The sequence below is a fragment of the Trichechus manatus genome, unplaced genomic scaffold (assembly GCF_000243295.1).
Source record: "Trichechus manatus latirostris isolate Lorelei unplaced genomic scaffold, TriManLat1.0 scaffold00001, whole genome shotgun sequence".
NCBI lineage: Eukaryota > Metazoa > Chordata > Mammalia > Sirenia > Trichechidae > Trichechus > Trichechus manatus.
This window is the reverse complement of record NW_004443937.1, coordinates 37,611,350-37,626,274: the sequence shown is the minus strand read 5'-3', so window position 1 is coordinate 37,626,274 and position 14,925 is coordinate 37,611,350.

The following is a 14,925-nucleotide window of genomic DNA, read 5'->3' as shown; positions in this document are numbered from 1 at the left end:
CGAGGTCAGCTGGATGGGACCTGGGCTGGGAGCCGAGACCACCAGGCCTGCAGGAATTGTTTGTCATGTAAAAGGGTCAGTCCCCAAGGAGGAAAAGCTCCAGAGTGAGAGGCCTGCAGGTCTGACACAGCTGCTCCCTGGACCTGTGATAGAGGCCATGCTGTGCCACGCAGAGACTGCCGGTCACGCCCCCTCCCGCTTCCCCTCCACCTCCAACAAGGCGACAGAGCTCACCTGGCGCATCCTCCAGATGCGGCATCCTCCAGAAAATGAGGCCAACCGGCCACCATTTATACCTCCAACACCTGCCATTCTTGAGCCAGCCACACCGGTCCTCGCTGGGAGGTGCCAGGAAGGTTCAAACAGCTGTCAAGACGCTCAACATCATTTCCAGGGCATCGTGGCCGTACCGGCACCCCCAGGTCAGCTCAGATGAGGGCCGGATGGAGGGTCCAAGAAAATGGCCGTACAGAGTCTACATCCCGTTTCTGAGTCAGTGTCCCCTTTAACACAGTTATTACTCACTTGCTATGTTTCAGGAAGTGTCCCTGGGTGGTGCAAACAGATAATGCACTTGGCTGCTAACTGAAAGGTTGGAGGTTTGAGTCCACCGAAAGGCCTGGAGGAAAAAAAGCCTGGTGATCCACTTCCGAAAAACCAGCCACTGAAAACCCCGTGGAGCGCAGTTCTGTTCCGACACGCGGGGTCAGCTCCGTGCAGACTGGAAACCCCGTGGAGCGCAGTTCTCTTCTGACACGCAGGGTCAGCTCCGTGCGGACTGAAAACCCCGTGGAGCGCAGTTCTGTTCCGACACGCGGGGTCAGCTCCGTGCAGACTGAAAACCCCGTGGATCGCAGTTCTGTTCCGACACGCGGGGTCAGCTCCGTGCGGACTGAAAACCCCGTGGAGCGCAGTTTTCTGACACGCAGGGTCAGCTCCGTGCGGCTGGTTACCGGCTGGCACTCAGGAAATGGGCAGGCTGGGGGTACCGTGGTGAAGAAAACCAGGCACAGACCCTGCTTGTCAGCTGGGGGGCCGGGAAAACACAGATAAAGAGGCAATGTGGCCTGATACGGGCTCGTTGGGGGAAGGACATGCAGGACCCCATCCTCAGCCTTGGGGGGTCAGGGAAGGCAGAGGAAGCAGCATCCACTCTGAGCCCTTGAGAACGCAGGAGTGAGCCAGGGGAGAGGGGAGGCAGGAGTGTGCCAGGCAAGTGAATAGCGAGGGCAAGGCTTGGAAGGAAGCTGGAGAGGCCTAGAGGGGCAGAGGGCTCAGTGGGCAGGGCGGACAGCCAGAATGGCCTTGTGAGCTGGGCAAAGGAGCTTGGACTTTGTCCCGGGGCAGTGGGGAGAAATTTCAGCTGGGGAGTGGCGTGGCTGAAGAGAAGGAAGGCACGGAGGCCAATGAGGAGGCTTCTGTGCCCTCAGGTAAGAAAGGGTGGTGGCCCGACCAGGAGGCGGTATGGAAATGGAAAGGGGATGGGTCCCAGGGATATTCAAGAAGTAAAATGGACAAGACTTGGGGGCTGATTTTCCCATCGTTGGGGTGGACAAGGCTTCGGGGATCTCTGCAAGATAATCACAGCCTCAGAATTTGGGGCTTGTAGTTCTCTCTCCCTGCTTCCCCCCCCCCCAACAATATGCCACCCAACCCTGGGAGTGAGGAGGAGGTAGTGAAGAGGGATGTTTATCTGCGGCTTAGTCACACGAAGATCTTTCCAGCAGCTGCAATTCTGATCGTGAACAGTAGGTGGCAGCCTAAGATTGAAAGGAAAGGGTGGCAAAAATTTCCCACCGCACCCACCTCTTGAGAAGGGATGTTGTGCTTAATCGAACTAGTTACCTGGGACTTTCCAGGAGGTAGTGGATCTGTCATCAGTATTATTAACATAGTAACAGCAGCCCCTAACTTCTGTGAAGAATTGCTGTTTGGTAGACACTCTGCTCAGAGCTATCTGTGAATTACCTCATTTTATCTTCACAGCCCCTTGGATTGGGGACCATTTTTACTCGTCAGGAAAATGAGGCTCAAAGAGACCAAGTGGCTTGTCCAAAGTCACATAGCTAAGGAGCCTCACAATAAGGGTTGGAATCCCAGACTGTGTCCATTACAATGAAGCAGACTCTTCAGATACACTTACCCAGAAAACTACGCTGAGCAGAACGGTATCTCTCTCCTCCTCTTCCTTTGCCTGCCGAATACCTCTAAAGCCATGTGAAGTTTTCTCAGAACCTCTGAGTCAATGTTCTCCACAACCACCATCATAGCTTCCGGAGAGACGGAGAAGGAGTGGGCACGGGGGATCTGGAATTCCTTTTTAAAAAACCTTCCCATGTTTTGTAGGTTTTTCCTCCTTTGAGCCTTTAGCAGCCTTGTGGGTCAAGATGGAGCAGATGTTTATCCCCATTTTGCAGATGGAGAGGGAGAGGCTAAGAGATCTGCCCAGGTACACAGCGAGACTGGGACAAAGACTGATCTAGAACCCTTGACCCTGATCCTTGAACCGTCACCTCCAACTGCCTTTTTGTAAATCACTGGCATATGTGTGGAGCCCTGGTGGCACGGTGGTGAAGAGTTTGGCTGCTGACCAAAAGGTCGTCAGTTCGAGTCCACCAGCCGCTCCTTGGAAACCCTCTGGGGCAGTTCTACTCTGTCCTGTAGGGTCACTATCAGTCAGGATCCACTAGACAGCAGTGGGTTTGGTTTGGGCACATGTGTTTTAAGCACTTACTTGGTGCCAGGCATCGTGCTAGGCTCCAGGCCACCACCCTCACATCTCCTGCCCACAGCATGTGGTCTGAATGTTGCATTTCAGGCCCACATCCTGCCAGGAGCCAGGCTTCTGACCTTCAGCCAATCGAGGGCTCCACCAACCAGATTCCAGGGCAGCTCATAAGTCACATTGCAGCAGGACTCCACGCAGATGGAGAAGAATTAATAAATGTGTAAAATTCCTTTTCCCTCATCCCAGAGCCAAGCTGGTGGATAATTACCGGAGGGCTGGCAAAGGAGCTGGATCCTCGGGGTTGACTTACGGTGTTTTTACTGCTCCATCTGACTCTGCCAATTTAGTCATTGCCCTTTACAATTCTGTGGACTCTCTCCTGACTGCAGGAAGTCAGAAGCGGTACCCACGCTATGACTAGAACAGGGAGAAAAAGAGCAGGGAGCATCTCAGACAGGAGCTGGGGCTGGAAGAAGGGGCAGAAGGAGGAAGCTATACATTTGCTTGGCTGGAGGGGCCATAGATATTGGAGGAAAAGCATCAATAACAATAACAGCAGTATTAATGATTGCCACTCACTGAGAACTTAAGATGAGTCTGGAGTGTACTAAATGCTCCATGTACTTAGACTGTTTCATTTACTCTTCCATCATTTGTTCATTCAATCCACAAGAAGTTACTGAGCTAAGCACTGTTCTGGATCCAGCACATAAACTGATGAACTAGACGGATGAGGCCCCAGCCTTTGTGGAGCTAACATTCCAGGCCGAGGAGACAGACAATAAACACAGAAATGATACAAGTTCAGTTGCCAGTAAGTGCTGTGAAAAAAATTATTAACAGAGAGCCTGGGAGGGAGTCAGGCTTGTCTGAGGAGGTGATAATGAATCCTGAAGGATGAAAGGAAAAGAATCATGCAAAAACCAAAAACACTGAAGGCAAGGGGAGCATTCCAGACAGAACAGCAAGTGCAAAGGCCCTGGGGTGGAGAAAAGAGTTCCCTGCGTCCCTTCCAAAGTGTAAAATAAAGTCAAAATTCAGCAATGTTTTTCTTAAACAATTCCATTGTATAGGGCAAACCTTATTAGAACAGGAATGTTAATTGTGTAGCTATTGCACTAATTAGGTAACTAGGCATCCTTATCCATATGTTGCAAGAAGTTCTTTAAGATTCTTCATAACCTGAATTCACTGACAATTTGAATTTGCTGGTGGAGGATTTTCTCCATGGGCTAAATTAGACTGTTAGACGGCAGCCGGCAATGAGAGCAGTGACTTAGGGGGCTCTTCCTGCACAGCAGGGTCTGCGGTGTGAGCTGGTCTGGTGGGCGCTGCGTGGGGGCTGGTGCTCCTTTCTCCTGGTTTCCCCCCCCACCCCCAGGCCCCCTGTGACTAAGTGGCCTGCCCAAGCCTGTTTCAAGGACATCCAGCTCTCCAGCTCGCTTTATCAAGTGCAATGCTGATATGTATTTGCCTGCTGATATGATAAAAGGGTTTCTTTTCCTTCCCCTGAAGGGACATCCTACTACTCTGAACTTCTGAGTACGCCTAGTCATCTTTTAAAATGTAAATGTCTTCAGAAAATTGAGGGTTACTCTCTTTGTTGCAGAGCACGGTGTTTAAGAGCTCGGGTGCTAACCAAAAGGTGGAGAGTTCAAATCCACCACCACTCCTCGGAAACCCTATGGGGCAGTTCTACTCCGTCCTATAGGGTCGCTGTGAGTCGGAATCAACTCGACAGCACCGGGTTGTTCCCTGTTGAACGCTCGTATCTTGACGACCTGAACTTCAAGGAACTTATGTATGTTCATATGATCTAGGAACTGTCAGGGGAGAGAAGTCTGGGAATTGAGGTCCAAGAGACCCACAAGTCTGGACGGTCAGGCCTTGTGGACCATGGGGGATTTCTTCCTATTGACGAAAGGAAGGCAATGGAAAGTTCTAAGACAGTGGGTGACATGATCGGATTTATGCCCTCACAAAACAGCGAGTCCAGCTGCACACACCTTCTGCCTGTGAACAGCCCTGTGCAGTGTGAATGGTTATCTGACCACACACACAGGGAGCAAAGTGAGGCCCAGAGAGGTCAAATCACGTCCCCAAGGTCACATGGCAGAGCTAGGACTCAAGGCGGAGGGAGACTCCAGCCTTAATCTCTGTCCCCACGCTGGCACCAAGGAACAGGAAGGGGGTGGCGAGTGAGGAGGATGTGGCTGCCTGGGGAACTTTTGGAACTTGGTCCAGGGCCTGGAATCCGGCCTCCAGATATTTTCCTGGCCTGATCCCAGGCCAGCCTCCCTGAAACCCTCCCCTCCTGGCCTGCTGCCCCACCGAATGGAGGATTCTGGTCCCAGACTTCTGCCCCGGGAGAGCCCCAGACCCCGAGTGTCTCCAAGGATCTGTTATTAATGACGCTGTTCAGCTTCAGATTGACATCCCCGAGCAAGCCCACCCAAGCCTACCCCCCGGCCACCCACACGGAGCCTCCATTGTCTGGGCCCTGTCAGCTGAGCAGTACCAGCCTGGCACAGAGGCCAAGTCCTGCCTTCGCCCAGCCAGAGGCCACCTGCTGCTCCCCAGCTGCCTCAGTTTCCCTTCCTGAGAGTGGCAGGGCTCCAGGAGGTAAGCTGCCTGGGGACGCCCAGCCCCTCTGTCAGGATCGATCGCCCTAAGCCTGTCTGAGGCGCTCGGGCTTAGGAGCAGCTGGGAAAGCTGCCTTTGTACTGAGAAGAATGAGCCACCAGAAGACGGGGGGCCCTGGCCCGGGGAGCCCCTCGAGCCTCTGCTCCTGAGATCCACACCAGAAGGAGGATCCTCATCCCGGCCCACCCCCCCGAGGCCTGGTGCCCACCTCGTGCCATGGGAGCCGCCCAGGGGAAGAAGGTAGGAGCCCCTGAGGACCCTGCTGGAGCCCTGGACACAGGGAGGGGGACCGGGTCTGCCAGGCGGGAGCGCGCACCCACCCACCTGCCGGCTCCTTGGAGCCTCAGCAGGCACTGCCCACCAGCCGCTCTCCCCAGCCCCCAGCCGAGATTTGCATCTGCAGATCAGGTCGGGGTTCAGGGCAAAGCCGGTTGCAGATCTCCCCATCTGTGGATCAGACCTGGTGGCTGCTCATCTCAGGCTCCCTGGTCTTAACACACGCATAGCCCCTACCCCCCTAAACGCTGCGTTCAGGCACCCTGGGCACCTCACACACACACACACACACACACACACACGCACACACACGCGCGCGCGCGCGCGCACACACACACACACACACACACACACACACACCCTGCAGGAGCATTGGTGTAGAGAGAGGCAGGGGAGAGAGAAAAATTAATGATCGTTATAATTAAGTTGGCTACGAGTGACCAGCTGTAACTGGACGTAGGGCCATGGACAAGCTATTTACGCTTTCTGCAGCTCGTTTTCCTCATCTGTAAAACAGGGACAATAATGGTACCTACCTCAGAGGGTTGGTGTGAGGATTAAATGAATCAAAATATGAAATTAAATATGTATTAAATTATTATTTAATATAAATTATGTTAATTTTAATTAATTTTTAAAATGTTGAAAGTGCTTAAAACCATGCCTGGCACACAGTGGGCTATATATAAGCTTTGCTCTATTATTATTAGAATTATTGGTGACCTTCTAAGGCCAGGCTCTCGGTTGGGGTTCTGGAGATGGCACAGCCTGCACGGTTTTCTGAGAATGTGGCCGGTAGGCCCCCTGCCTCAGTACTCTGGGGTGAGGAAGGATGGGAAGGAGCTTGTTAAACAGTCACCTTCTCAGGACTCACCCCAGACCTCCTAGATCAGAGGGTCTGGGGCGGGGCCCAGGAATCTGCATGTATTCACCAGCTCTCCACGGAGTCTGGTTCACACTCACGCTCAGGGCTCACTCGGCTCAGGCATGGTGAATCCAGCAGAGGGATCAGGCTGCCTGGGTCCTGGCTAGACTACCTTCCTACATCTGGACCTCAGCTTCGCATCTGTAAAATGGGGCTGGTGCCCCCTCATGGGAGGGTCAGCGAGATGATGCCCACAAAGTGCTTAGCATGCTGTCTGACACCCAGAAAGCCCCCAATACACAGGAAGCTCTAATCCTCTAAGCCCATTTTAAAGATGAGAGAACTGAGGCTCTGGGGCAGGAAGTGATCTCACAGCCAGGGTTATGGGGGGAAAGGGTGGTATTTTGACCCCACTCTGTTTGATTCCAAACTTTCCACTAACCCAGCCACTCCCATATTCTTCAAATTTAAGTAAAACATATCATGGATCCCATTGAGGAAGCTCTCTGGCTCTCTTTTCCCCATCTGTAAAATGAAGATGTTGGCTAGATAATCCCCAAGGGTCCCCTGGCGCTGGCCTCTGCTTCGCCCCTTCCTTAATTTTACGCTCCTGCCTCCCCTTATCAGGTTCCAACAGTTTCATCCCAAAAGCTTGATATTCTGGTGCTGTCGCTTTCCCTGCAATGCTCACTCCTCCCTGCAGGGGTCAGTGTGGCTCACTGGGGCTCTAGGAGCAGCAGCCAGGATAGGTAGAGTATCTGACACAGACCCAGCACGTGTACTACCAACTCCCTGTTCCCTCACAGATGACAGACGTCACAAATCTATTCCTGCATTTTTTCCCACTAAACCCAGGCACAACCTCAGAATCTTTCTCAACTCAGTGTTCCAAGCCTCCTTCACCAATCGGTCAGAATTAGCGCTCAGGTTGAAAGCCATGTGCCATCCCTTCTCCTGCCTTCAGGGAAAATGGAAATTTTTTGGAATGTGGGCTTTAGAGTCAAACGGGCCTGAGTCAGTTCCTCCACATGCTCTCTGTGGCCTTGAACCAGTCAGCACACCTTGCTGAGCTTCACAGTCGCCTCAGTAAATTAGAGACGATACTCCCCCTCAGAGTGTTGCTGGGAAACCTAAATGAAATAACGTGTGAGCCTCAGGGCACAGCAGGTGCTCGGTGTTCTCTCTCCCTGTGTTTGATCGGCTCACACCTGCAGCCTCCTCTGAGCCTCACAATCCCTCCTCTGAGACAATGAGGGCATCCTTACCACAGCCAGTGGACAGATGAGAAAGCTGAGGCCCAGCACACGTGACTTTCCCCAGCAGTCGGGGGCAGAGCGGCCTGGAGCGAGTGCTCTGAGCATCCCCAGGGTGGCCTCTTTGGTGTTCCCCATCGGCAGACTCCTCCCCACATGCCCATCCCCTCTCTCTTTCTGGAGGCAAGGGCCCACTGGCCTCTATCAGTCTGTGACAGGCCTGGCTGTGGGGGACATAATGCCCAGGGCCCATTTGTTAAATTTCCCACTGGCCTGTCCTCTAACAGTCGCCCCACTGTCCTCAGGGACTTCCCAAGCCCCCCTTCCACCATTACAGGTTAATCACAGTCATGATAGCTCTGGAAAACCCTTGGTGATGTGGTTCAACCCTCTCCCCATTTTACGACTGGAGAGACTGAGGCCCAGGGAGGGGGAGGGGCTTGCCCAGGGTGTTTCTGCAAAGCCTGGCGATTCCGTAGCGGACTCCAGCAAGCTCAGAAGAAGGCAGTGGGCTCCCTTCCCCAGCAACATGAAGGGTGGGGCTGAGCCCATTAATTGGGTAGCTGCCGCCCTGTGCCAGGCCCTGTGCTGGGGGCTGGAGGTCCGAGGAGGAGAAGACATGGGCCCTGCGCTCAAGGCCTTCACGGCAGATTGTGGAGACTGCCAGCAAGCAAAATGATGGCAATCGGGAGCAGAGTGTATAACGGGGTGGCGGGGGGTGGGTGGTGACTGTTCAAGTGAGTGTTTTAGGATGAGCTCCAGCTGCCCCGGGGGAGGGGACAGTAAGAGAGCTTCATTAGGGAGGGGGCAGCGCGTCCCCAAGTCCTTGCTGAAACTCCGTGAAGGCTTGGGCCATCAGCATTCTCTGAAACATTTCTTCAAGCTCCAAGCCACCCGGGATTTCACTTCCCCAAACGAGTCCTGAATTCTGCCCCTGCTTATGTTTGTCAGGATACTCACCGCTCTGCATTCGTCTTCATTAAATAAAGTTTCCCTGACTGAAGAGAAAGGGGCGGGGGGATATGGGAGATGTGGCTAAATTTGATAAATGGCCTGAAAGAGTGTTTGTTCTGGAAAGGCACACATCTGGCTGGGCCGCCCCCTCCCAGAACGATTATCCCCTCGGATGATGGATGAGCCTGCCTGGTACCCAGGGTGCCCACCCGCCCTTCAGAGGGTACCAGCTCGATGGCGCGTGGGCACCTCGCTAGGAGGTCCTCACCGCCTGCCCACTGTCACCCCCACTCTGCCCACCGCCCCAGGCTGCCTCTGCCGTTCTCCAAGGGGACCTGGGGCCAAGCCCCATTCCTCAGGGCTTGAGGCTCCCAGGAGGACAAGTGGAGAAGTTTGTGGGGACCCCATGGGAAATGAGGGACGGAACGTCCCCGGCTCCCACAGAGTTAGAGCCCCTGCTCCCTGAGCCCCGGGGCCTCGTCTCACACCAGTCGCCCACCTGAAATGCCCCCCAACTCCTGTCCACAGTCCAGTGCCCCTGAGCTGCGGGCCCGGCTGCGCCCCCTGCTCTGCTAAGTGTCTCTAACCGTGTGTGCGTGGGGTTCCATTACACGGCGCCTGGGAAGCTGAGCAGGAGGCGGGAGGTTTGGTATTGAGCACCGACCTTGCACCCAGGCCACTGTGCAGGTGCCTCTGCACTCTGTACCTCCAGCCCCCACCCAGCCCGACAGGGAGAAGAGTCCACACCCACAGCAGGATGAGCCACACTGGGAGCCGGTCTGCCCCCTCCCCACAACTCCTGCATCACTTGTCTGGCCTCAGTGCAGCTGCTGAGGCGTGGCCCTGCCTGACACCTGAGCTAGGCACAGCCCCTACTTGTTCTCATACAATCCTCACAGATGCCCTGTGGGTGGGCATGTACACCCCCATTTTACAGAGGTCACCAGCAAGGGAAGTGGCAGCTCTGGGGGTTGCACTGACATCTGCCTCGCCGTGGGCCAGGCCCACTACATCGTTATTTCAGCTCCTCCCCACCACCTGAAAAAGACCAAACCCATTGCTGTCGAGTCGATTCCGGCTTGTAGTGACCCTGTAGGACAGAGTAGAACTGCCCCATAGGGTTTCCAGGGAGCAGCTGATGGATTCAAGCTGCTGGCATTTTGGTTAGCAGCCGAGCTCTTAACCACTGCACCACCAGGGCTCCACCACTACCTACAGCCCCATTATACAGATGAGAAAGCCGAGGCCCAGTCTGTCAGGCTGGGCTTCCTTGGAAATGCCTGGTCCCGGGTAGAGGAAGCCTGGGGTAGCCGAGGCTCTGGCACTAACTCACTCCCCCTTCCTCCCCACCCCCTCCAAGTTCAGACTCAGGGTGACCCCATGTGTGTCAGAGTAGAACTATTCTGCTTAGGGTTTTTAGTGGCTGATTTTTTGGAAGTAGATCACCAGGCCTTTCTTTTGAGGGACTTCTGGGTGGGCTTGAACTGCTAATCATTCAGTTAGCAGGTGAGCACATTAACTATTTGCACCACCCAGGGACTCCTGCCCCTCTCCAACTGCAATGAAAACGACACACTCCGATTCTCTGATGGGGGGGTGCTTTCTGGACCATCCAGCTGGGGCCCAGAGATGAAGCTCAGGGCACTGGGCTTGCCACTTTGTCCTTAGAAGGACCCGCCGCAAAACGGAAATGCAGGCCCCTTGTTGAAAGACAAAGAGTCTCAATGGCAACAGCAGAGAATTAAACTAAATGAGGGGCCTTTCTGAGCACCTGCAGAGGCCCACGTCCCTGAAGCCAGCGCTGGTCCTTTGTGCCAGCCAAGGGGATATCCGTGCATGGAGGGCCCCGTTCCTGCGGGCTGCGGGATTAGCCTCGTGCACACGCTGGGCTCGTGAGCATGATTCTGCGAACCCTGGACTTCGTCATTCAGTTCCGGCTCCCACGTCATTCAGGCCGTTCGCCCCCAGATGTGAAAGTCCTGAGGGTGTTTCTCCTGGTCTGAGGGGACCCTGAGCTGTCCTCCCCACCCCAACCCCACCCTCCCAACAGCCCAGCCAAAAACCCTTGGAAAAGTTAGAGGTACAACTTCTTCCTTGGGGAGGCCCAGGGATGGAGCGGTGGGGAGAGGTGAGGGGAGTGGACTGGCAGCGGCTGAAAGGCGCATTTGAAGGCAGGCAGGGCGACCTTTGGAGGCAGGGAAAGGGTAATTGGCCTGTCTTTCCAGGTCTCCCAATGGGCCTTTCATTCTCCTCTGCCCTTGGCCTTCCCAAGCTGGGTTCAGGGGTTCACTCCCAGGGCTACCTCATAGAGATGTGCAGGTTGGGCAGTGCACAGAAGCAACCAGTGGATGGATCAGTGGGGGAGGCGGGGGGAAGCCAGCCCGCCCTCTGCCAGCCAGGGCACATGCCCGGTGCTGACTGGATCTGCCCAGAGGAAGGAACGCTGCTTTGTGAGTTCACGGTGTCTTCACTTCCAGCCCTACAGTAACCCCTTCTTGCCCAGCCTTGTGGCTGGGAGCCCAGCTTGGGAGGGGGAGAAAGCAAAAGAGGGAGGGAGGGAGGCAGGCAGGAAGGAAGGAGACACTGGCCCAGCTGATGCTTCTTCCAGGAAGCCTTCCCTGAGTGGATCCCAAATGTCCATACAGGTCAAAGGACTTAGATACGGGGGCAGCCCCCTCTCACCCTCTACCCTAGCTTGTCCCAGAGCTGGATTTGTATAACTAGGCCCACAGGTTTCCCAAACCTGTAGGATTATCTGGGGTAATTGGGGAGGGGCTAGAGGGATTAGAAGGGGATAAAGCGCCCTCAGAGGGCAGTGGTGGTTCAGTCCTGCCTTCCATGCAGGAGAGCCAGTTTCGATTCCCAGCCAACGCACCTCGTGTGAAGCCACCACCCGTCTGTCAGTGGAGGCTTGTGTGTTGCTGTGATGATGAACAGGTTTCAGTGCCGCTTCCAGACTAAGAGGCTAGGAAGAAAGACCTGGTGATCTACTTCCAAAAGTCAGCCGCTAAAAACCCCATGGATCACAACAGTCCCATCCGCAACCAGTCATGGGTGTGGTGCCAGCCCAGGCAGTGTTTCACCTCATTGTGTGTGGGGTTGCCATGAGTCTGGGTCCAACTCAACAGCAGCTAACAACAACAGCGGCTCCCTCGGGGACACCACGACTCCACCGCCCTCCCGACTTCCCCACACTCGGGCAAATCCCATCATACTCCCTGTCTTAGTCACCCGGTGCTGTGCTAACAGAAACACCACAGGCGGACGGCTTTCACAAAGAGAAGTTAATTCCCTCCCAGTCCAGTAGGCTACAAGTCCACATTCAGGGCATCAGCTCCAGGGGAAGGCTTTCTCCGTCAGCTCTGGAGAAAGGTCCGTGTCATCTATCTTCCCTTGGTCTGGGAGCTTCTCTGCGCAGGAACCTCAGGTCCAAAGGATGCACTCTGCTCCCGGCACTGCTTTCTTGGTGGTATGAGGTTCCATGTCTCTCTGCTTGCTTCTCTCTTTTATATCTCAAAAGAGATTGGTTTGAAACACTACCTAATCTCATAGACCTCATCAATATAACTGCTGCTAATCCATCTTACTACATTATAGTGATAGAGTTTACAGCACATAGGAAATCACATCAGATTACAAAATGGTACACAAGCATACAATCCTGGGAATCATGACCCAGCCAAGTTGACAGATATTTTGGGGGGACACAATTCAATCCATGACACTCTCTAAGCTCCCCGGTCTCTCCACCACCCTGGCCACTGCTGTGATCTGCTATGTGTCTGATTTATCCACAGTGGACGGGAGGCTGTGTTTGACTGCTGCTCACCATTGGGTCCCCATTGTTTAGCACATACTAAAAAATCGGTTGTCATCGAGTTGATTCTGACTCATAGTGACCCTAGAGGACAGAGTAGAACTGCCCCAAACCGTTTCCAAGGAGTGGCTGGTGGATTTGAACTGCCGACCTTTTGGTTAGCAGCCATACCTCTTAACCACTGTACCACCAGGACTCCACATATTAGGTGCTCCATAAATTGAGGTAGGAAGTGAGAGAGGGACGCTGATTTCCCACAGAACTAACTGGAGGGTAGGGTGAGAGGGCTGAGCTCGTGGAAGGAGTCAGTTTGCTGCCATACAGAATCTCAGGGCCCCTCCAGGCTTTGGGTCAGCCGCCATCTCCCAGGCGACCGGCCTCGCCTGCTAGGAGCCCCACACACCCCTCCTTTCCCTCCAGTGGCTCTTAGGCTCTGACACCCAAATTCCCACACTTCCTACCACCACCACCCCTCACCCCCCCACACACAGACACACACACACACACACTTCCTCCGCACACCTTCCTGGCTGAATGCAAACCCCCTCACTGGTTGTCCATCATTCAGTCAAACGTTGACTCAGCACCTTCTGGGTACTGGGGTCCCAGCCGATGGTGACAGACCGATGAATGGGACTCGGGTCCTGCCCAGCGGGAGAGAAACGAGTCACTGGGAATGACAGGCAGGGCACTGGGTGGGTACTGAGGGGAGCATAGGGACCTGGGCACAGAAGGGGGCACAGAACCCGAGGGGTGGTCAGGGAAGCCTTCCTGGATGCCCAAGCTGAGGTCTGAAGAATGGTAAGGGTTAACCGGGAGGGCTTCAGGCAGGCAACAGTGTCTGCCAAGGCCTGGAGGTGAGAGGCCGTGGCGTGTGTCAGGAACTGAAAGAACCTCTTGGTTTTCCAGATCCTTCTCAATAGCCTAGTGGGGCTTCCCAGTTCCTGGTTCTGGGGTTTGGGACTGCCGTGGGATTGGTCCAGTTGTCACCTTAACTCCTCACGACCCACCCACCTACCCCTCCGCCTACCCCACCACAGCAAACACTCCCCAAAACAAAAACAGTGTCTCTGCCTCAAACTCTTTAGCCAAGGAGAATGCTCTTTTTTCTCTCCTTTCCTTTGCTCGATCATTCAAAACAGAGCTGAGAGAGAGTCAGAGACAGATGCTAGAGATAAGAGACGAAGAGAGAAAGCCCCCTGGAGGCAGACTGAGGAAGCCCCAAGCCCATCCTCCCCAGCCCGAGGCCTCTCTTCTCCCCACACCCTTTGGGTGCCTTCTTGGGCCTCTTTTTGGCCCCCTGATATTTTAATGCCTCCAGAGAGGAAAAGGAGATAAGATGGCTGCCTTTCCCCTTCCTCAGTCCACTCGGAGCAAACCTCCTTTCCTGCATGGTAGAGAGAAGGAAATTACTTTAATTCCTTTTCCTTCTTTCATCCACCTCCTCTCAGGCCAGTCTTCCCTGTCCACTAATATGAAAAGTGTCTGCCTCAGAGGCCCTGAGTGACCTTGGGCAAGAAAGTCCCCCTCTCTGGGCTCCAAGGTTTCTCCCCTGTCAAAGTGGGGTGCACAGCTATGTGCTGCCCCCTGGTGTAGGGGTGAAATGAGGCAGTGGAGGAGAAAGGAGGGCGGGAACAACCATCCCCTGAGGGTCTCCCTGCCCAGGTACAGTGCCAGGGCCTCCTTGCACAGGCAACACCGTCAGCCTCCTTCAACAGCTCAGTCAGGTTCGTTCTCCCCATTTCACAGCTGTGATGGGGGGTCGAGTGAGACCACACTGTGGAAGTGCAAGGTGGCATTCAGATTCCTCCCAAACGTTCCAAAAGCCAGGCTCTTGCAGAGGACTTGCCCAGCATAGCCCAGCCTTGGCCCTATGCCCTAGAGCTGGACTGAAACGGCCCCACAGGGGTTCAGAAGCTTACGGAGCCCCGATTCCTCTCACGCCTCCCTCCTTCTCATCTGTAAAATGGGCGCCTCCCGAAAATAAAAATGCCTTCTAATAAATGAACTGCCGCTCTTTGCCCTCAAATTCTCACCACAAGCCCTGCCAAGCAGATATTAATGCCCCGATTTCACCCAGGCAAAAACTCAGACTCAGAGAGGTTGAGTTAGCTGCGCATGATCACACAGCCAGCAAGAGGCAGAGCGGAACTTGACCCCGATACATCTGGGTCCCACAGTCCAGGTGCTCCTTGACTTGTTTTTTGAGTGTCAGGATTGAAACTGTTAATTTCAAACCAGAGTAAATCTTTACAGAGGTGAAGAGCTCAGCTGCTAACCAAAAGGTCAGCAGTTCGAATGCGCCACGCTCTCCTTAAAAACCCTATGGGGCAGTTCTACTCCGTCCTATAGGGTCACTGTGAGTCGGAATGGAAGGCGAGGGGCTTGC